The sequence below is a fragment of the Gymnodraco acuticeps genome, unplaced genomic scaffold, assembly GCF_902827175.1.
Source record: "Gymnodraco acuticeps unplaced genomic scaffold, fGymAcu1.1, whole genome shotgun sequence".
In the NCBI taxonomy this organism is placed as follows: Eukaryota; Metazoa; Chordata; class Actinopteri; order Perciformes; family Bathydraconidae; genus Gymnodraco; species Gymnodraco acuticeps.
Window position 1 is genome coordinate 108,358 of NW_022990633.1, and position 23,218 is coordinate 131,575.

The window sequence follows — 23,218 nt, forward strand, 5'->3', positions numbered from 1 at the left end:
ATTTTCCTGGCTGAACATCAGTGAACAAGTGTTATATCCCACAGCCAGGTTGCTATACTGCTCACCAGGGCCGTTTCCAGCTTTTTGGGGGCCCTATGCAAGATGCTGTTTGGGGGCCCTAGTTTTGACAGTGTTTTAACTACAATGGGGGGGATTCCAAAGCCTTTAAGATGATCTGTGGAGATGCATCAATCTGTTACACTTTAATAGGAAAACAGGCTAATTTCACGAATACCAAGCAATTGAAAATTACAAAAAATGATATTAAAAAGGTAAACAATAAGGCTCCTCTATGTCAATAAATGCAAGAGATGCAGCATTTTCTCAACAATGTTTAATTTACATTTTTCATCTTCCTCAGACGTCACTCATTGGCTATCAGCCAATGAGTGATCGTTGGACTTTATCGATCACTATCGATCACTATTATATATATATATATATATATATATATATATATATATCCATTTATTGTTTTCCTGCCCTAACTTTTATTTAATTTGTTCTCCTGTTTTCTTTGTACTCCTTCATTTCTATACGTTTTTGATGCAATAATGCCCCTGTATTAGGATGATGCACGGGAGGGCTACTTTCCACAAGCTATGCTTCAGCCCTCCCGCTTCTACTAATTTTGTTCATCTTTGTGTGTATGAATACAACTTTTTTAGTTTTTCGGATGAATAAAAAAATATATACTTTCAGCTTGGGGGCCCCCTAGTGGCCGCGGGGGCCCTATGCCCCCGCATAGTCCGCTTATAGGAAGAAACGGCCCTGCTGCTCACCATGATACAAGGGGCTTCTGCTTTTAAAGAATATACATCACATTCCCGGACATAAAAGCCCTAGAAAGGCAGCTAGATGTCCTGAGATAGCTAAGTGATGACGGGCACTTTCTGTCTGCCAGACAGACGGCGGTTTCTCCTCTCTCACTCCCTCTTGATTCTCTCCCTTCAAGCTGAGTTACTATGACCGAAATACAGGGCGCTAGAAGAATTAATTAGTGAATTAAGCAAAACATCATGGAGCACAAATTGGGCAATACTGTTGTGCTGTTTACAAAAACACTGCAGTGAGGATGTTGTGATGTTAAGCCCGGTCAAACAGCAACTATACGAAGAAAAAAGCAGCAATTGAACACAGGCATTATGTTCCTGTGATGTGTCTTCTGAGTGGCTACAAAGTCAACTCATAGAGCCGGAAGAAAAAAGGGAGAAGTCAGTGTTTCTTCTAAACATGTTGACTGGTCTGAAGACTAATTAGGAAAATGCAGGGGGGCGGGAATAAACAGCGAAGCACTGTCTGAGAAGTAACCACATAATAAGGATGTGTGGAGGAAAACGCTGATACAACACTGCAAACTATAAAAGAACAAATCACCTGAGAGGATACAAGAAGTTTCTCTTTGTTTAACAAACTGCAAGTTCCTCCAAAGGGTTTGCAGATTAAAAATGCTGCAAGAAACAGCGAATAAAATACAACGGCAAATGATTTTCTCAATGGCTCCCATAAGACTAAGACAGAAGGGAGAGAGCCTGGGAAGGGGGGAGACGTTTCACAGAGCAACAGTGTGGGAGACAGAATGAGAGAGAGGTGGAGAGGGAGAGAGATTATTGCTTCAGAGCAGCAATCTTGAGCTGTGCCATGAATACCAAAAGACTCCAGACCGCCTCTCCCTGAAAACGCAGCGGAATTGCAGCTGCCCAAATTATACCCCGATATCTCACTCACCGAAACCGACTCATCAGCAGCTCGGTGCCCCGTGCATCCATCATTTATCATATAGCAACCAGCACCAAGATTTCAATGGTATATGCATGCGCAACAATGAAAGGCTGATCTATAATGTGGCCCTGCAGGCACGCGGAGCAAAGCGCGCGGACATAATTGAATGCAGAGTGTGTCTGAAATGACCCTACGGGCACAATGATATCTAAGCAATTGTATGCACTTTCACAACATGGAGAGAACAAGGACGAGGCTCTGGTTAAAGTATTAAAATGGACTGAATACTAACCATATGGGATCTTTAGGGATTCTCATTTCAAGAGCTTGATTCCACACAGAGATAATGAGCCGTGCAAAGAGGTGTCTGTGAGGAAATGACGATGAGAGAGGATAGAGTTGGTGAAATACTCAGGAGATGAGTTTGGATAAAAGAGGACGAGACAGTAAAATAGCTGCCACTCCAAGAAAAGTATGCCTCGTTTGAATTTTTTTAAGTGATTGAGTGCTTTCTCTCCTTTATGAATGATGTGGTTTGGTCCACATCCAGCCCATGTAAACGGTGATCCAAATAAAAGTTGTGCGTCGCCGTTACGCAGAGGCTCCGGGAGGCAGCGAAAAGAGCACCGAGATCTGCCTTTATACGTGGCCAGACACACACACACACGCGCACACACACACACACACACACACACACACACACACACACACACACACACACACACACACACACACACACACACACACACACATATATGCACTCTCGCAGACGCGCAGACACACACCAAACGAGCGGAAAAAACGCACTCAGACACACACTGCGCTGGAAATGTGAAGACATACAGTGTGTGAATAAAACGCACCAATCCAACCGTCATCCACTGAAGAAAGTGAGCTCTGTTTCGGCAGCAGAGCAAACACACTCTCACTTAACCTCTAATGCGCAAACACTCTGTGGTGATATTCCTTAGTATCTCACACATAAACGTCCATGGTGACATTTTAATGTTTAATTGATGTGTGACAATCCTGCGTTTGGACCAATCCAGACTCGAACCAGCATCCCGGGAACCCAGAGCCCTCACTCCGGTCTCTCTCTCCGGTTTTTACGCTCATTAAAAAGCCTCCGCAGAAACGAAGGGGATGAATGGGACTGTGTGGATGCAGAATTATTGAACTTAAGCCTTACCTTTGGAAGTGAGAGAGTCCGTGCGCAGCTGTCCGTCTCTCCAAGGAAATCCCCTCCAATACATACAAGCCGATCTCTCAACAAGTACTGCTTCTTCTATCAGATGTCCAACACATCCACTGATGGGAACCCCAGTTTGTTCTGCTAGGAGTGTGCGCTCGGAGGAGAATAAAACAAACCCAAAATGTCCTTTTTTCTTATCCGCTGGAGCGCAGAGGCAGAAAAATCCCCTTACCAATCAAGCAAGATGAAATAAAAAAAAAGATGACAGACAGTTTTCTTGATAAGGTTCCAATACTGAAGTGATGGAGAGGAGTGGTGGTGATGGAGGTGGTTGTCAGGAGAATACAAAGGGAAATCAGAGTAGCGTCCCTCCCTCCTCCGGGTATGAAATCCGGTTCAGTCAGCGCCGTTTATCCGTCCTCTCTCCACGAGCCTCGGAAGCGGTGTGAGCGAGACGAACGGGTGCGCGGCAGCAGCAACGGGAGGAGGGGGGGAGAGAGAGGGGGGGAGAGAGAGGGGGGGAGAGAGGAGGGGGGTAGATGAGGGAGGGAGATGTCGCTGCCGATGGAGGGCGTTGGAAACTAGATTAATCCTCTCTCCCTCTCACTTTTCTCCTCTGGTCGGTTTTATGGCGGGCTTGTTACAGTAATCATATATCGTTACGTTCATATTTAAATCAACATGGGGATGAGGAGATTAGTCGTGGCATTACATACAACATATTAAGGGCAATACATCTCGAAAGAGCCACTTTTGACTTTCGCAGATGTGAAGCAAAGTTGTGGTTTAAATGTATTTAAATGTATGAGATTTGTGTGTAAAAAAACACTTATGCTGCGATATATTTGTTGTATTTAATGCATAAGTGTTAGGTCACATAATTCCCCCTTTATCATGACACTGTTCCTCTCTTCAGATCTGAATCCAGACTGAGAGGCTGCAGCAGAAGGAGGGGGGGGGGGGGGGGTCACTGAATGCAACAGTTGCTCTCTCCTCATTGGCTGAGAGCGTATACTTAGAATCTCAAAGGCAACCAATGACAGGAGAGGAGGGAGGAGCGTCTGTGGAAGACCCTTCTTTCTGAAAGATGATTGGCTCATTAACAGCACCGTTTAAAATAGCAACTGGCCAATCAGGACAAAGAGGGAATATACTCTGGGGAAAAGAGTTCAGTCAGGTAACGGAAGGTTTATGAATGTCTCCTTTTGGGATGTATTTGAGTAAAGCCATGCTTTTTATTTATTCATATAATTATGTTTAAGTGTCATCATTTAACTCGTTTTCTGCGTAAATATGTGTCAGAGACATTATGTAGCCTACACAGCTTTCGTGTGAATATATTCCAGATGTTTACAGTACAGTCAAATACACAGATTTATTTAACCCTTGTGTTATGTTCACATTTCGCACCCTTTGGTAATGTTCGGATCAAATTGACCTGGGACATATTTCAGGGTTTAAAAAAAATACAGAACTAAATTCAACACATGCACAATTCCTTATATATATTGTCTTTAACTCTTTCCCCAACAATATAAATGAAATATATGATGATATATTGAAAATACTCTTTGCTAGATCAAATTTAACAATGGAAGTGTCCATCGTTTTTTGTGATAAAAATGTAATTTATGTTAAAAACAAATACACTGTAATAAAAACTAGGTTTACATTTTGCTCATGCTTTTCTAGGACAAATGTAAATGAAATATGTTTTAATTAATGGTTATTATTTTTAATCTGTCATATACTAATCAAAGCCCTGAAGGAAATAAAGCAATTTAGCAGCAATTGGAACACAAGAACCACATCCTAAAGTATTTGGCTGTGAAATAGAGATGATGAAACATCCATATAAATGACAGAACAGATATAAACACAAAGCAAATTAAAACAATTAACAGTCACTATTCATAAAATACAGTATATCCAAAAACTATATTGATGAAGTGACGCTGCAGAACATCATGTGAGTCAATGGGCAAGTCCGTTTAGGAAACACATGATGTCCAGAACGTCTTCGTGTGTATAGCACAGATGTACTTGTTGCAGTTGCTGCATGTAGTCTGTGTCTTGGAGTCCTTTGAGGGTCCACAGACCTCACAGCTGGCTGTGGGGGTCTTCCAGAAGCTGACTGTGGGGGTCTTCTTGCGGCTGGCTGTGGGGGTCTTCCAGCAGTTTGCTCTGAGTCAAGTTCATCTTCCAATTTGCTGTCAAATTCTGAGTTTACCTCCACATCATCCTCATCTTCAGAAATGTCTTCCTGTCCCACTTCACCGTGTTCCTCTAATGCATTCCACTCACTCTCATCCAGTATTAGCTCCAAGGCTCTGAGCAGAATATCTTTTGGCCATTTTGCTGGTAGAGAATTGTAGTTCTGCACTACACTGTTACTACACTGAGGTTATGTCTCTGTTTAGTCCCTCCTCCGACGTGCAGGTGCGAGGGGGACAGTGCGAGAACATTTAAAATGTTTATAATGTTCTAGGATAGTTTTGTGTACACACACTACAAAGGGTAAAGATCAAGGGAAAACAGGATCAAACAGCTTCTCTATGCATACGATTGTGTGTGTGTGTGTGTGTGTGTGTGTGTGTGTGTGTGTGTGTGTGTGTGTGTGTGTGTGTGTGTGTGTGTGTGTGTGTGTGGTGTGTGTGTGTTTTTCACTGTCTCTCTGTCCTGGTATTGTATCCGGGGCAGATTAACCCGAACCTCTTATGAAGGACATAAATGCGGGTGGACAAAAATAAAAACAATTCCACATGTCCTTCACAGTAAATAAGCCCCGGCCATTGAGTTTCAGGTTGAACGAAAATATCCTTATTTATTTTTGTATTCATTGAAAATGGAAATCGGGTCAATTTGACACAAGGTATCAGATTAAAGTGAGTGTGCACATGTCTGCTGCCTCTTGTAGACGTTATTCCCCACATTGGACAGAAAGGGTTTCTTTAGAACAAGCAGAGCTCAAAAAACGCTTCCACTGATATAAACTCAAAGGAAGTTCTGTATAATCGATGCTTTTAAATGCACCTTTTACTTCAAATGTAGGCCTATTGCCAATATCATATCTCTGTTGGACGATTTATATCAGTTTTATCACTTTACCTTCAGCGCATTTGGAGGCAGTTCTGTAACATATTTTGGCTAGCAAGCAAACAGGTATCATTTAGTCCAGTGTACAATGTAACTATTCGAAGTAAATATGTATGATTTGTATTTTACATGTGATTACAAAAACAAGACATCATGGTTAATTGAGCAACCCTCAAATTGTCAGAGGCTCAGGTGAGAAAGCCCTCTAGTGGCCGTAGTTATTATGACGATCAGGACGGTTTGCTGAACGGTCGAACAAGCGATTGAGTAAGAACTGTTTATCCGAAAAGTACAGACTTTTACCAGCAGACATCTTTGTGTCCTGCGTAAAACCAGATACTTGTTACGATACTTTCGCACTTAACAACGCCACTTCCATATCATTGTTCCCAACAACAATGGTATCCCCAAACCTGACTAAATAATGATGTTGCCTTATCCTAACTAAGAATGACCCTGTGGAGACCTGTGTTTATTCTGAAAGGACTGTAGGTCTGTAACAAGGGTACATTTACATGTTCTGCTAAACAACATAATGACATCTGATAAAAAGTCTATTCTATAGTATGGAAAAACAAGATGTTCTATCATGTGTTTTTTAGGATTTGTTGAGATATTTCTTCATAATGAACAGCTAGGTCCAGTTCACTAACTAACAATACGACATGGTAATACTATATATATATATAATCATACCGTTTCGCAGCTCTTCTGAGTTCTGCATTGAGACATTTCAGGAAACTTGTCCTCACAAAAGCATCAGCGCCGGATGTCAGTTTGTTTTGAATGGCTCTGAGCGGCAGGCAGTCCTTTTTGTAAATGTCTGTGTTTTGATATGGCAGGGTTGAAAAGCTCTGACACCGTGCTCATTTGTTACCGGGCCAGCAGGGGCTTCCATTCAGCGGGGAACACTAGATGATAATACACATTTTCATTATTGCATTTGGCAGGCCTTTATTACATTGGATGCAAAATGACATCATTAGATTAAGATAAAGGGCAGGTTGTCAAATGTAATTAAATGATATTTTTGGAACATGTAAACAACTGTAGACTCTTTTTGCACCCAGTCCTTTCTCTCCTGGATGTCTAGTATGCAGATAGAATGAATTTCAATGAATGAGTCAGTCTTTTGGATGTATTAAAATGCTTAATGCACATTGGCTTTCAGTCCTTAACCCAATCATATTATTTAGTTGTTTTAAAATATGTGTCAAAGTTAGGGGCAGCAAGATTTCTGAAAACGAAAAGACGGATTGATTTTCTTCCCCGATCAGAGACATATATTTTCTTTTCATGATTTTTTTATGAAGCTTGTCCTCTCACCTTTCTGTTTCTGATGATCGAGGACCAAACTGTTCACCCCAGAAAACGTCTGGATCAGAAACCATCAGTCTTCAACTTTCAAACTGAGATTTTTCTCCTGGAAAGGTTTTTGGGGCATTTGTAGTAAAAAAACAACAACGAACAAAAATAAATGGATAAAAAAACCTCAACGCTTTTTTAAAATTCAAAATGTAAGACATTGAGTTGAAGTAGAGGACAAAACAAATACTCGATTGTTTTCCCGATTTGATCTCAGGAACCTGAATGCACTGTTGTTTGTGTGCAATCGTTAAAGCCCACTGAGACAAACATGTGTTGTGATGTTTGATGATTTGATTTTGACTGTAAATCAGATTTCTCTGTAACGGCCCGTCCACACTACAGCTTCGACAGCTTCAAAAACGGTTTCCAACGCGTCTGCCCATTCACTTTGAATGGGGTGACGTCACTTTTCGCCGAACTGCATTGTGGGAAGCAGAGCGGAGCTTTCCTGGCGTTTCAGGCTGCACAAGTTGAGCAATGTTCAACTTTTGAAGCTTTCGGTGGAAGCGTCAGCCAATCAAATCATATGCCAGTACAAGCTCTAGCCAATCAAACCGCTGTTTGTGTGTCAGGGGCGGGAGATTCATGTGATTGGTTGTTGGTCGAGCTTCAGACACGCCAAGCTCCAAGCTTTTTTTGAAGCTGTAGTGTGGACAGGCCGTAACAATCACAGGCGACTGACTGTGAGGGAGTGCGGTCGTCTTTCAATCGTAGGTTGTGGGTTCGATCATGACTTAACCCCAAATTGCTTCTGGCAACGTTGTGTTAACATGTGTGAATGTTAGCTTACTTTAGTAAATGGCACATTGTTGCCATGATGACTTGTAGAGTAAAGCACTTTGAGGGGTTGTAAAGACTGGATAACGGGCTGTATAAGGATCGTCAGTTTTCTAACATATTGCAGATATCTCTAAGTATATGATGTTAGTTCATTTATACATTTTCTCTATGTGATTTTTAAACTCTTAAACCATGTTTATCATTAACAGTGTTTTCTTTTCTTAAACTTATCAATTTTTTTTCAAGGTTCATCTTCACCCTATCATGACGTTTATCTCAAAGCACTTCATGCCTCTCATACAGTGTTATCGCTGCCTACACACTGGTGTTCACATGTGTTTTCTAACTGGCTAACTGTCAGCATGCGCTCTAAAGAATGCAACACATAAGCGAGGGCTGTCAGGTCATGGGTAAACTGAAAATGTAATATAGAAAGGATTCGTTGGAGTATCATTACGTTGAGGAAGACTTGCTTTGAATGCCTTTGGGGCTGCTTTTCACGAGTGTCCTTGCTTTATAGAATCACATAACCAGCACTTTGAAGAATAACTCTTTAGGTTAGAAATGTGATGGTGTTAGTCAGCACATGTTCAGCCCTAGGATAACAGAGAATCAAAATAGCAGATGTTTAAAGGAGGAAATGTTGCCCAGCTTGAAACCATGTCAGATTGACAGAGCAAACGACAAAGCGTGTACATTAACGTATGTAATGACGAGCATTTGAAACTGAAACATGGCACATCTGAAGACCAACACACTGACCCACAAACCCCAAACAGTAAGGGTATATTCCACGTGAGCCGGGCCACACACAACGTGCACACACATAGACATATTGAAAAGAACAGAAACTAAAAATCAATTTAAACACAAAGAAAGAGTGCAAGGGCTGGGAGAGGAAGCGGCACGATGACAGAGCTGTTTCCCTCTTCACTCTTCACCTTGAACACGTCTCGGTTATAAAGTATTAACACCTCCAACTGCAGCAGACAGGCAAGGCTGCAAACGGCACTACTTCAGACAACTGTGTGTGTGTGTGTGTGTGTGTGTGTGTGTGTGTGTGTGTGTGTGTGTGTGTGTGTGTGTGTGTGTGTGTGTGTGTGTGTGTGTGTGTGTGTGTGTGTGTGTGTGTGTGTGTGTGTGTGTGTGTGTGTGTGTGTGTGTGTGTGTGTGTGTGTGGCCTAGCATTACTATACTTGTGGAGACCTAAATCAGTCACGTGTGGGGACTCGCCTCCCTTATGGGGACAACATGGAGGTCCCCATGAGGGGAATCATTCATTTTAGGGTGAAGACTTGGTTAGGGTAAGGGTTAGGATTAGGCATATGTTGGTTATGGTTAAGGTTAGGATAAGTCTCCAGTAAATGCATGTAAGTCAATGTAATGTCCCCTGAAGTGATGTATACATGGTGTGTGTGTGAGTGAGTGAGTGAGTGAGTGAGTGAGTGAGTGAGTGTGTGTGTGTGTGTGTGTGTGTGACTAAGGATGTTAAGCCTGTTTGCCTGTTGCCATTTTACGGGTGATTGGACACGAGAAACGAAACACACATCACTTAGAATTACATGCTGCTCTAACGGCAACATGACCTGAGTGTTACTTAAAGGCTGGTGCTTTAAAATGTTTGGACATTCAGAGTAAATCGTGTCCACACACTGTAGCAGGCTCTTTAGGGACAGCTTCAGTGTTGATCTTTGCAACCTATCGAACAGGACGGTGTTGGACACTGGTTTGAATCCCGTTGATGGATTGACCACATGTTCACTCGGTGGATTTATTCCCTATCTGCCAATTAAGATAGTTAACAAGCCTCTGGTAAGTGATGAGTTCCTTCATCATGGTTTGAGAGATGTGTTATTTATCCTACAAAGAGATGACTACCATTTTGTGTTGCTGTTGTTCTGGCTTGACATGACATTGAAGCAAATAAGATGTAATATATTGGCATAAAGCCCCTAGAGCAGGGGTGTCAAACTCAAGGCCCGGGGGCCAAATCCGGCCCGCGACTTCATTTTATGTGGCCCCGCAAGAGCTTGCAAAGAATATAATAAGTTTATTATACGGTTACATGCTGATTTACAGAAGCAGGTTGCCCATAAACTACATGTCCCACAATGCATCTCGTTTTGTGACACGCACACTGAAGAGACTTGCAATGATTTGCCCTGGACTTCTGCTTTCAGACGTAATTAATTACTAAGTTTTTATCCTATCCGATAATAATCCAATTCAGAGGCAATAATGTAATATAATACATTATTTTATATATATATTATATATTATTTATATAGTTACAACCGGCCCTTTGAGTGCAACCTTTATGCGAATGTGGCCCGCGATGACATTTAGTTTGACACCCCTGCCATGAGACATGACATCAATTTACAAGGCAATATAATGTGTGGATTGTAGAAAATGACATTTGTGCAACATGAAAAATGTCACACAAACTGTAGTCACAATGGTTATTGGTTTTAAAAGATATTTGAAGGACTGTGTTAGCACAGGGGCGAGAACACTAAATATACTTTTTATGCAACGTTGGATAAGACATATGCATAAAACTTTCCAGTTGTGGTTGGATTAAAAAAAAAACGAAGAAACAGACACGATTGTTGCACCAGAAGATAAATGTGTCCAGTGCCACACACACACACACACACACACACACACACACACACACACACACACACACACACCACAACACACACACACACACACACACACACACACACACACACACACACACACACACACCACCACACACACACACACACACGTCTCTGTCTTCACTCATGTTCTGGTTATGCGTGGTGAGGCTGCCGTAGTGATTACACAGGGATTATGGGCTGGGCTTTTAAGGGCAGGGTTGTTTGTTTTAGCTCGAGTCTGAAGGATACCAGGGGCTTTGAGGGGATACAAAGGAATGGGGTAAATGTTGAGCTTTTTATTCCTTATCTCTCCTTCCGTTCACCTATACATTTGACTTACCATATCTAGATATTAAGCATGTCTCCTTTTGTTTCCCTTTACCTCTCCGAGCGTCCTTGTGTCGCTGTGTTGTGACCAATCAGTGGCCTGGGATTATCACACGCTCTGCAATAATTGAATTTGGGCTGTCGGCAGCGTAACTGAGCTGGGGACATTTTAGAAAATAGCTGTGAGGGGGGACAGAGAATGAGAGAGGGGTTGAGTTTCATTCAGGGATGGAGCAGTGTAGATAGAGGAATAGGGAGCGTTACAATACAATGTACACATGAAGAGGATAAGAGAAAATGGATCCATCAACTTCATAGCATCACAACAAAAGGTGTTGATCTGTGGGCTAACTGTAATGATGAGCTGAACTATTGTAGAAGTGTATTTAAACTAAAACTATTATTTCGAAACCAAATCATGAATATCTATGAGCGAGACCTGTGAACTCATACTTGTTATTTGTTGTTATAAAACAAATGGTTATGTGTTTAAAACATGACGAACATGGCGCTGATGACGATGACCTCATTTTACATTTTCAAGAACAATTACGCTAGAGGACCAGAAACGTTTTCTAAGCTTCTCCTTGCCCCTGTTGAACATGACAGAGACTATTTGAGAATGCATTTACTTTTATTTGTTTGTTTTACATTTGTATGTTATAATTATTATTATAAAAAAAATATTATTCCTATTCAGGTTCATATCCTATCCTGCAAAAGAAAGCAAATACAATCATAGATGAAGGGATGGAAATGAAGCGTTCTAACTTGGTAATAGTGATAGGTATAAAGCAAATCACAGTGAGCCAAGGAGAAGAGGATTGAGAGATTTACGGAGAAAGATGGAGAATTAAAGTGAGAGATGTGGAGATGGAGAGCCGTGCAGAGCGAGAGCACAGAGCAGCCTTGTGTATGAGTTAGCAGTGAGGAGCAGAGCTGCATAGCAATCACTTGTTTGCCATGCTTTAATCAGCCAGACAATGCTAAACATTAGCTCGCCTCCTACACCCCAGACTCATTTAATCAGAGTCTCAACTCATGCGTCGGCTTCCTCTTTAACAGCAGCAGTGAAGGGAAGGAGAAAGTGGGCTTTAGGTGGATACATTTGAGGAAATGAAAGGGGAGTAGGAATGAGAGGTTTGACTTTTCCCAGCTTACAAGTTTATTAAACATGTCCACCAACAAAGAAAGTAAAGGGGGGTTGGAGGTTTAGAGAAAGGACAGGCTAGAGTTAACATGGATGTTTATACACACACACACACACACACACACACACACACACACACACACACACACACACACACACACACACAACACACACACACACACACACACACACACCACACACACACACACCACACACACACACACACACACACACACACACACACACACACACAACACACACACACACACACCACATACACACACACACACACACACACACCAGGGTTTCCGCTAGGATTTTTCTCGCCGGTCAAATGTCCGGACAGAATTTATTTTACCGGACAAATTTGAAATACCGGTCATGTTTCAATCATAATAATAAGAATTGTGCAGCAGAGTTTCCGTTAGCAGGTAATTACCGGACTATGAGCAGATATATTGATGTTTAAAACTCAGTTAATGAGTCATTTTTATATTGCTTCAGTTTATAATCGTAACAGATCGAAAAATTCAGATTCATTTTTCAATAAATGATTCCACAAACAACAAACAACATAATTATTACATTCAAACAAACTACTTATAGTAGATGAAGTACATTATAAGTTTAAATTAACTTTGAATAATAATAACACGGGAGAAACGGATCCTCTCTTTTCCTCTCTCCCTCTCTCTCATGCAGCTAAACAGAGGGCGGGGCTTCAGGTGATCAGAGCTGCGTGTCTCGGTCAGACTCAGCAGCTGATCTGATCTCTCCCTCTCGTCCGGTTATACTTCACTCGCGTTTATGTCCATATCGATCAGATCCAGATCTCCTGATCGGCCTTATAGAGAGCACCGATCAAACTATTAAGAGTGAATATCGGCCGATAATGACCGGCGGCCGATCTATCGGAGCATCGGACATTTTGACCGGCAGGTTTTGAATTTACCGGTTTTTAATAAATGTTACCAGCTAAAAAACGGTAATTACCGGCTAACGGAAACCGACACACACATTATGCTGCTATAGGCTTGATGGGCGGTCCACACGGCAGCGTGCATTGCTTCAACGCTGCTTCCCATTCACTTTGAGTGGGGTGGCGTCAGTCTTTGCCGAACTGCATTGTGGTTCCGTCGCGTCGCTTTGCCTCCGTTGCTCGCTTCAAAAGTTGAGAAAAGTTCAACTTTTCAAGCTTCGGTGGAAGCGTCAGCCAAACAAATCATATGCCAGTACAAGCTCTAGCCAATCAAACCGCGTGCTTGTGTCTCCGGGGCGGGAGATTCATGTGATTGGTTGTTGGTCGCGAGCCAGACACGCCCGCCGGCAAGCTTCAACGCACGCTGCCGTGTGGACGTACCGTAAGACCCACCTTGTTGATAAAGCTTACAGTTAGGGCTGGCTCAGGCTTACCTTGAACCCTAACGCAGCATCCACACAGCGGCGTGCGTTGAAGCTTGCCGGCGGGCGTGTCTGAAACTCGACCAACAACCAATCACATGAATCTCCCGCCCCTGACACACAAGCAGCGGTTTGATTGGTTAGAGCTTGTACTGGCATATGATTCGATTGGCTGACGCTTCTGCCGAGGCGTCAAAAGTTGAACATTGCTCAACTTTTGCAGCGAGCCACGCGTCGCTTCCCACAATGCAGTTCGGCGAAAAGTGACGTCACCCTATTCAAAGTGAATGGTGAAGCGTCAACGCACGCCGCTGTGTGGACGGGCCGTAACCCTACAGAACCGGCGCCTTTATCAACATAAACTTTGGCAAAACATTAGTAATTATTGATTTGTTTTTTGGTGCAACTGATTTTGAGAAGATGCCAATGGTTTGAAAACAACTGTTTGCCATAAATACATGGTTTGTTTTAAAGTTAAGTTTAAAAAGTGCATTTGTTGTCTGGGTCTATTAAACTGTCTTGGAGGAAGATCAGAGGTGAAATATGGCTCGGTGTGATTCACAAACATAATGTAGTGGAGTTATTTAAGAACTGAAACCGTGTTCATATTGAGTAGAGAGTAGTGAAGGAGCTGAACAGGATTTAAGAGCTGTGTTTTGCTAAATGTTTTCCTGTAAAAAAAGGTTTTAACAAAGGTTGTTTCACACAATGACATGATTGAATGTGGACTGCCAAATGCTGACTTTCTTGAAAACACATCATGTCATATGTGTTATTGTAAACATTGGTATCAGGATCGGTACATCCTTTCTCAATCAGTGCATCCATTTTCACAATCTAGCTCAAGTCAGACGGGTTACTCTGCGAAAAGGAAACGTAAACATCACTTCTGTTCACTCTTTGCATTTCAATCTCCTCTCTGTTTCCCTCCCTTATCTCTGACGGCATGTTATGGCTGCTGAGACAGTGATGGGAACTAGGCCAAAGCTTTCTGATTCAAACAGCGGGGAAGAAGCCCTACAATTTACATATCATATGCACCCTAACACACACACACACACACACACACACACACACACACACACACACACACCACACACACACACACACACACACACACACACACACACACACACACACACACAACACACACACACACACACACACACACACACACACACACACACACACAGGCCACCCTTGAAAAAGAGATCTTTTGATCTCAAGGGGCTTTCACCTGGTTAAATAAAGGCTACAAACAACACACACACACACACACACACACACACACACACACACACACACACACATACACATACACATACACATACTCACACACACGCACATGCACACGGACAAAGACACACACACACACACACTCACACACACACACACACACACACACACATACTCACACACAACATATGTGGAAAATATATATATCATATATCATACACACACTTGAGCAATCAAGGGTACACACACACACGCACACACACATGCACACGGACAAAGACACACACACACACACACACACACACACACACACACACACACACACACACACCACACACACACACACACACACACACACACACACACACACACACACACAGCAAGTTACATCAAACAGCATCTCACACACTAACCAGACTTGAGAGAATGGACTTCTGACACAAATATTGACTGTTGGATTCCACAGTTTTAGTATAATTTGGTGCACAGCAACTCTTTCTCTCCTTGTCTCATTCGATCCTTCTTTAAATCTGTCTTTGGCTTTTTTTTAATCTCCGTCTCCCACTCAGAAACAGCATGCGCTGCCTTCACTACTTTTACCTCAATTCATTCCAATTAGGACATATGGTCAGGGGCTTGCTGCGACACACTGCTGCTACGGAATGGAGGAATGGATTGGGGGGTATTTTTTAAGAAGTCCCTGCAACAGAAATCCACTTTTTTTCTTCCTAAAAATACACGTTTCTTCAAGACAACCAAAGTGTTTCATGCCATTGTGTGTTAGTAACGGGTTGCTATGGCATATTTTCATTTGGTAGTCAATGGGGAACCACAGTTTCTCACTCTTTAGACGGCTGCAAGCTGTTCAGCTTACGCTTCTCTTGAATTGTTCCATTACTTTAACAAGGGTTCACTTTTCTAAAGGAGACCAGTTTCCTGCAGGGGACCACTGTTTAACTAGTGCAAGTCAATGGGGAGCTAAACAACATTTTATCAAACAGATGTAAATTGTTTCCAGATGTATTGAGTCACAGTTGCCTCCTCCTTGTTTACGCTGAAATGAAGTGTCCTGCTGATACTTCTCACTTCCTTGGTAACTAACTGCAGACATGAATATCAATCAGTTTGTGTATTTATTTAACAATTTGTGCATAAACAATGTCTAAATGCAAACACCCACAAAGTTTTCATGGCTGAGTAGGAAACGTTTGCAAAAATACAAAAGATAAGATGTGATAAATGCTGGCAAGTAGATTATTGAAAGAGTTTATTTTTCTTTTAGACACAAGCTTCATGTCACGCTGCCACTAATCGTTAAAGGCCTTCAATGTCAGCCTGGTTTCTCTTTAGACAGAGTTTTTGTTGCATATCACCTCCACTCTATATCACCATAGCAAGGGAAAGAGAGAAATTAGTTAATTAAATGCAATCATAGATTTTTTTTATGTGCGGAAAAAATCAGAATCTGAGAGAAAAGTCAAAATTTGATGAAAAAGTAAGGAATTGAGAAATAAATCAACATTTTAGAAAAAGTCAAATTCTGGGGAAAAATGTCAACATTTGAGAAAATAGTCAGAATCTGAGTAAAAATTCTGAAAAAAATCTGAATTCTTTGAAAAAAGTAAACATTTGATAAAAATGTCATAATTTCAGAAAAGTCAAAATCGGAGCGAAAAGACAAGATCGGAGAGAAAGTCAAATTTGAGGAAAAAATCCAAATTAGAGGAAAAAGTCCAAATCAGAGCAGAAAGTCAGAATCTGAGAAAAAATCTGAATTTGATAAAAAAAGTCAGATTTATGAGAAAAAATTCAAATCTGAGGAAAAATCTAAATTTGAGGAAAAAGTCAAAATCACAGCCAAAAGTCAGAAATCTGGGAAAAAGCTCAGAATTCTGAAATTAAAGTCAGACTTCTAATATAAATCAGATAAAGATGCATTTTCTTTTTTAAATGTGTGAGATTAAAGTCAGTATTCTGACCATAATCTCAGAATTTAAACTTGTTAAAATTAATGCCATGTCAGCACCGATTCCCTTTTAATAACTCAATGTGCAATATCGTGGAACACAACCTACAATTTCCCAGAATGCTTTGTCACTCTTGGAGGGTTTTCGGCCTTCAGGGCATCAGCACTGCACTCTTCATACTGTAGTGAAGCGTTTGGAAAGCAAACTTGCTTTTCCAGCATTCAGCTGACACCGTAAATCACTTTGGATAAGTGCAAGTCAGTATTTATGAATCCCACCAAATAGCCTAAAGAGGAAGGGGTTCATGCTCAGATATCCACTCTGGGTTTTTGCCTTCATCAATAAATAACAACAAGCTACACCCACACTTTAGAGCAATCGCCTACACTTTAAAAAGCCTGCTGTTAGGCTGTCACCCCCCCCCCCCCCCCCACATGTCTCATATCAAGCCCTCAGTCAATCAGTTTAAGGCTGAAGGCTGTGTTTTGTTGTCAGCGGGGGGCACACCATTTTGTTTGTGTTGAGATGTCAGATCCCTTTAAAAACACCACAGCTAATGAGAGATTTAATCAATGCCCCCCCCCCCCCCTGTAAAGACACACATGCAATCTTTTTTGTTGGGGGGTTTAATTGATAATGTTATTTTCACAAGATAACAGATCAACATTTGGTGACATCATCCAAATTGTTTGAAAAAATACTTGGGATATTTTATGAAACGTTAATCTTGGTGCTACCTTTTTTTTATGGTCAGGCTTTCCTCAAGGCTGGTTAACGTGTGAAAGCCTTCTGTGTGTGTGTGTGTGTGTGTGTGTGTGTGTGTGTGTGTGTGTGTGTGTTTGTTTGTGTGTGTGTAAGGGGGCGCATGAAGGGTTTGTATGTGGAGAGAATTTAAAGAGCATCTGATCAGAGTCTGCTGCCGATTAAATCACATGGAAACTGATGCGTTATGAGAAGTGGCAGTCAGACCAACTTGATTCTATAGAGAGTATCTGCATTATGTGTGTGTGTGTGTGTGTGTGTGTGTGTGTGTGTGTGTGTGTGTGTGTGTGTGTGTGTCAGCTAATGTGTGAAAACCACTTCTGTGTTCTTTAGCTGCAACCCCCTGCTGAGCACAGGCTGAATATCACACACACACACACACACACACACACACACACACACACACACACACACACACACACACACACACTCCTGTTATTCTTCCTGCATCTTCTCTCTCAGCAGGACTCCTCTCATTGTGCATCTCCTGTCATTATCTTATCCCTCACTGATGACTGAGCAGAGAGTGTGTGTGTGTGTGTGTGTGTGTGTGTGTGTGTGTGTGTGTGTGTGTGAGTATGTGTGTGTGACAGACTGATAAAGAAATTGAGAGAGTAAACACAGACACTGTGATCCGTATGTATGTCAATCAGAGCTCCTTTACATCTCCGTCTCTCTTCACGGTTTCATTAACACAATTTCTTCATCGTCACTTAAAATATTCTGCTGCTTTTCAAAGCGTTTTTACTTTCTGTTCTCTTCTTAATATACATTCATTCACTACTACTTACATTTCATATCCAACTCCTTCAGCCTACTTTAAAGGTGTATTTCTGACTGTTGGTTTACTGGAGCGTTGCCTTGCTCAAAGGTACTTAAATGATTATTGTTAGTTTGCCTCCCACACATTTCCCCAGCTGGGACTCTCATATTAATGGCCAATAATTAACTTTTGTTCCTACGAAAAGTGAAAGAAAAGGACAATCATGCAACGAGAGAAGCTTAATCACAAAGAGAGCTCCGACTTCAAACGTGTTCCTACTTTAATTTCCGTTTGAAAATGGTGTTACTATCATTTGAAATGTAATTAATAACAGTTTAATAGTTAGAACATATCTTGATAAAGCTTAAACATGGTTTGGTTAGAAACGTAGCAGCAACTTTGTGGTCTAAATTAGATACTTTTAAAATACTTCAATCATTCCTTAAGGGGCAACGCAACAGAGGGACAACATTAATTCACACAAACAAAAACAATACAATTATGACGATGCTTGAAAGAGGTTAAAACACAATATAAATGCGGTAACATGTCTAACTACATGAAGGTAAAAATACAACAAAGTTTAAGACAATCGTTTGTGGGGTCGTTGCTTTTTTGACAACGTTGATGCTATTAAGCTGCAATTATATTTAGAGCTGATGATAACACCACAGTGCAATTGGTTTGTGTCCTTTTGACAAAGAGATATAAATGAAAATCTTTAACAACATGCATAAAATAGTGTATTTCCACAGGCCTGGTATAGCATTATCCAACAAGAAATTAAATGTCCATTACTCGATATGCAGCACCAAAGTAAAACACAATCATTAAAGGTGGGGTAGGTAATTCACTTCAGAAACACTTGTTATATTCCATGGAATGCTCTTAACATCCCGATAGCAATGAAGACATTAAATGCTTTGACAATAAATACATACAAAAATGTCATCTGTGGAAGCTGTGGTAGGGGAGAGTGGGGTAAGTTGAGCCATTTTCTGTTATGCTGTCCTCTAAGCAAGGAGAAATGACACGTAGTAAAAATGAAAACACACACCTATAATTCAGGATGTCTCCTATCAATGGCAATGATAATAATTCATATTTGATCAAGGGCAGTGAAAGTATTACTTCTTTCAAAAAAAAAGTCTTGTGGCTCAACTTGCCCCGGGTTAGGGGTAAGTTGATCCAGGTCATTGAACCACTGTTCAAACCTGGGCATACCTGTTCAAACCTGGGCATACCTGTTCAAACCTGGGCATACCTACAACAAATCTTAAAGGTAACTATGAACAATAAATAACAAACCAAATACAAGCTTAGTTTTTCAAATATTTTTAATATAAATTTCGATTGAATTGATTTTTTTTTTTTTTTTTAACATGTTAAAAGGAAAAGTAATCATAAACATGGTGATACAATTTCATACATCTTACCAATCAAACACAGTGTAAATTCAACTTTAAATGTAGCCTACAATGAGCTCTTATTATCAACTTGGCCTACTTTCATTCATTTCTCCATTGAAAAACTGGCTCAACTTACCCCAAGGCCCATGGTTCACTTTACCCCATAGCCACCATTTTAGAAAAAATAGCCTAGCATTAAAATTCAGAGTAATCTTTAGCTTAATGATTCACATGGTTTAATACGCTGCCAACACATCAACATATACAATATATGTGTTTAAACCTGGATACTTTTTTTTTTACATGACAGCTGACATCTAGAAAATGTACTTTGACAAGCAAAAAACGTTTTTTTGTAAAAATGTTTACTTACCAGACCACAATGAGTATCTCTCTTTCACAGGCAATGAGAAATGGGTGGAGCTTGCATAATTTCTGGTCACTTGATTACAACTTTAAGGCGTTGCCTGGTTACAGGGGGTGGTTCAATTCAACAGGAAGTGCGCCGGACTCAGATGAAAATATTCGTGCTGGCCAAACGGCGGTACTACACTTCCGTTTGGTTGCCAGGCCCAGAAACACTTTTTCCCATTGACTTACATGGGGAAAGAGTGGTCTGTAAATCGTTGGATAATTGTTTTTAAACTAAATAAAGAACCCAGTATGAACACTTGTATAGCCCTTATTAAAAACATTCGTTCCTCAAGTTGTAATAATGTGCTTAACGTTATTCTGAGAGTTATTTCCCTCTGCATTATGAACGTGCATCTAACCCACGGGACCGCGCCGCCCGGCACGTTCATGTTACGTGTCCCGACCAATCAGAGCACACTGTGCTCACAGGGAGGGTGGGGCTGGAGCTATTGGAGCTACAACGAGCCGTTAAAGGCAGAGAGTGAAATTCAGTGAATACACGTAGTTTACAGAGATGCTGTTTCAGAAACCAATGTGAGTTGCGTTTATCTTTACCCATGGATGCACAATAAGAACGGATCCTTATCGTCTCACTGCCATCCCACGGAGCTGTAATAATGGATATATTGCACATGTTTGCTGCAATTCATTATTATACTACATGGGCTGTATGATTACATCTTGTACCGTAAATGTTGTATTAAATAAAGTTAATATTACTTATTATTATAAGTATATATATATATATATATATATATATACAGTGCAATAATTATTTCATGCTAAATGAAGCTCTGTTGGATATCACTAGATCCTGTTACAGCGTAATATAAGTACATAACGATTTATGTACATTAGCATAATGACTAGCTAGCCGCTAGCTGCTAACTGCCGCCTCGTTAATATCAAATCCATCATAATAACAATCCATTACCATGCTATCATGAACGCGCGGTGCTGTTACGTGTACGCAAATTGACGTGCTTGATGTGAACGAGCATTTTGGTTAAAGTTGCAATATGGTCTAGCTGCGGCGGCGGACAGTACACGACGGTACACGACTGTACACGACACGCCCACCTGACACAACACTACGGTGGCTGAGAGGCATGGCAGAGGCATGGCAGATGAAAAGCGAATTGAGGACACTACACGACACGCCCCCTACTACGCCGCCCACGGTGGCTGAGAGACCGTACATGGCATGTTATTGTAGCATTTTAAGCAACTATTAGGCAAATAAATTAATAACCTATCCGTTTGAGAACCCCTTGGAACCCCTTATCCCATTTTGATGGTTGACATCTCATTTGAACAGTGAAAGCCAGAATGACAGCAGGGGTGAATTTCATTTTATAATTTTGCAATAAGTCAAAGATATGTTTACTGTATATTATAAAAATGCTTGTCATGTAGGCATACTGGAGGTACCGTTCCAATGATGTATTAATAATAAGATATATATAGCGCCTATATATATATATATATAATAGCAAAATAAACACAATTACACTGCGCTAAACTGCCACATCGACAAACAAACGAGAACCTAAATAGTATGTAATTATATCTAAAACCACAATACGTTTAACAATTACCTGTACTCGGTGCGCCATATTGTTTGTTGTCTGTTGTCTGTAAACCTCCATGTCTCCTTAAATATCCTTGCCTCAGCGTCTCACGTGTTGGGCGTGCTCTCTTCTGACCATATTTGGAAGTACAACTTTCGCGGCCGCAGCTAGACCCTTCTCAGCCACCGTAGTGTCGTGTCCGGTGGGCGTGTCGTGTACCATCGTGTACATTTTATCATCATGCGCTAATGAGCAACTCTCATAGGAATGAATGAGGCCCCGCCTCCCACGCTGTATCCAGTTCTTATTATACATCCATGAACTTACCCCCTTCTCCCCTACTGTAAAAAGCACGACCAATCATCTGAGCCGGCCCGGCTAAAGTAACTGGATGGCCTACCTGCCTGTCAGCCTTCCATCTGTGCACAAATATATCTCGTGCCCTCATTGGTCATGTGCGCGTTCGTGTGTGTTGGAGGAGGGGCTCTGTAAGGAAGTCTGAAGGAAGGGGCTGATTTTTTCCGTGTTGTGTATTTTTAAATTCTAGCGCACTTGAGCTGGTTTCTCCAAAATGACATACCCCACCTTTAAGTATTATTTTTTAGCTTGTTAACCCTCAAAAACTGATTATATTTGATTGAAAGCTACCAAACAACCCATCTGGTCCTACTTTAGATACACTAAGCCTTCAGAAATACAGATATCTCTCAAGTGAAACAACCCAAGCTGCTCTAAATGTGGCGGCATGATCATGTAGGATGCCACCAATTATAATAAGAAGCTGTTTGAGCCATTTTCTACCTCATTGAATCCATGTCTTGTGCCATGCGTCGTGAAAACAAGCGAGGACACGCAGGCATCTACAGAAAGATGACATTAATACACATCTCTACTTCCAGACATCCTATTATCAAACTGTTATCCCAGCATGAGGAGTATGATTGCTCGTGGCTGAGGAAGGAAGTGGCAACAGATTTTCTGAAAATTCAATCACCATCAGGGAATACTTGCACCATAAAAGGAAGACAACAGCAAAGCTGCCAATAATGCAGATCTGATCTCCCGAGGACACTAAAGTAAATACAAAGAACTTCTCTGATTAAATGTGCACTTAAAAGAGAATATTTAGATCAACTTAATTAACATAACTTATTTAATTGGAAACATTCAAGTAATTATTTAAATTGGGTTACAAGTGAGAACAACAGTTCATTTAAATCAGATGTACTTAAAAGTGTGTGTGCTTTAAAGTCAACAGTTTCCGTTAATCAAGCTTACATTTTCCCAGGTTATCAACTTCATTTATTTATTTTAATTGTTGTAATGTGAACTTTTAGTTTGTTAAATATGATGTTAACCAATTACTCTTAAAGTTATTTTCAATTTAGCTCGAAAGACCAATCATTGACTTA

General features: G+C 41.0%; 1 protein-coding gene across 2 annotated transcripts in view; it reads right to left on the reverse strand.

The window, feature by feature from the left end:
• cdh11 (cadherin 11, type 2, OB-cadherin (osteoblast)) overlaps positions 1 to 3,362 on the reverse strand; it is a 100,870-nt gene extending 97,508 nt beyond the window's left edge. For both annotated transcript variants that reach the window (XM_034229203.1, XM_034229202.1), the window contains exon 1: positions 2,912 to 3,362. The gene's annotated coding sequence lies outside the window, so the exon portion shown is untranslated. The remainder of the gene's footprint in view (positions 1 to 2,911) is intronic.
• Between the last annotated feature and the right edge of the window lie 19,856 nt (positions 3,363 to 23,218).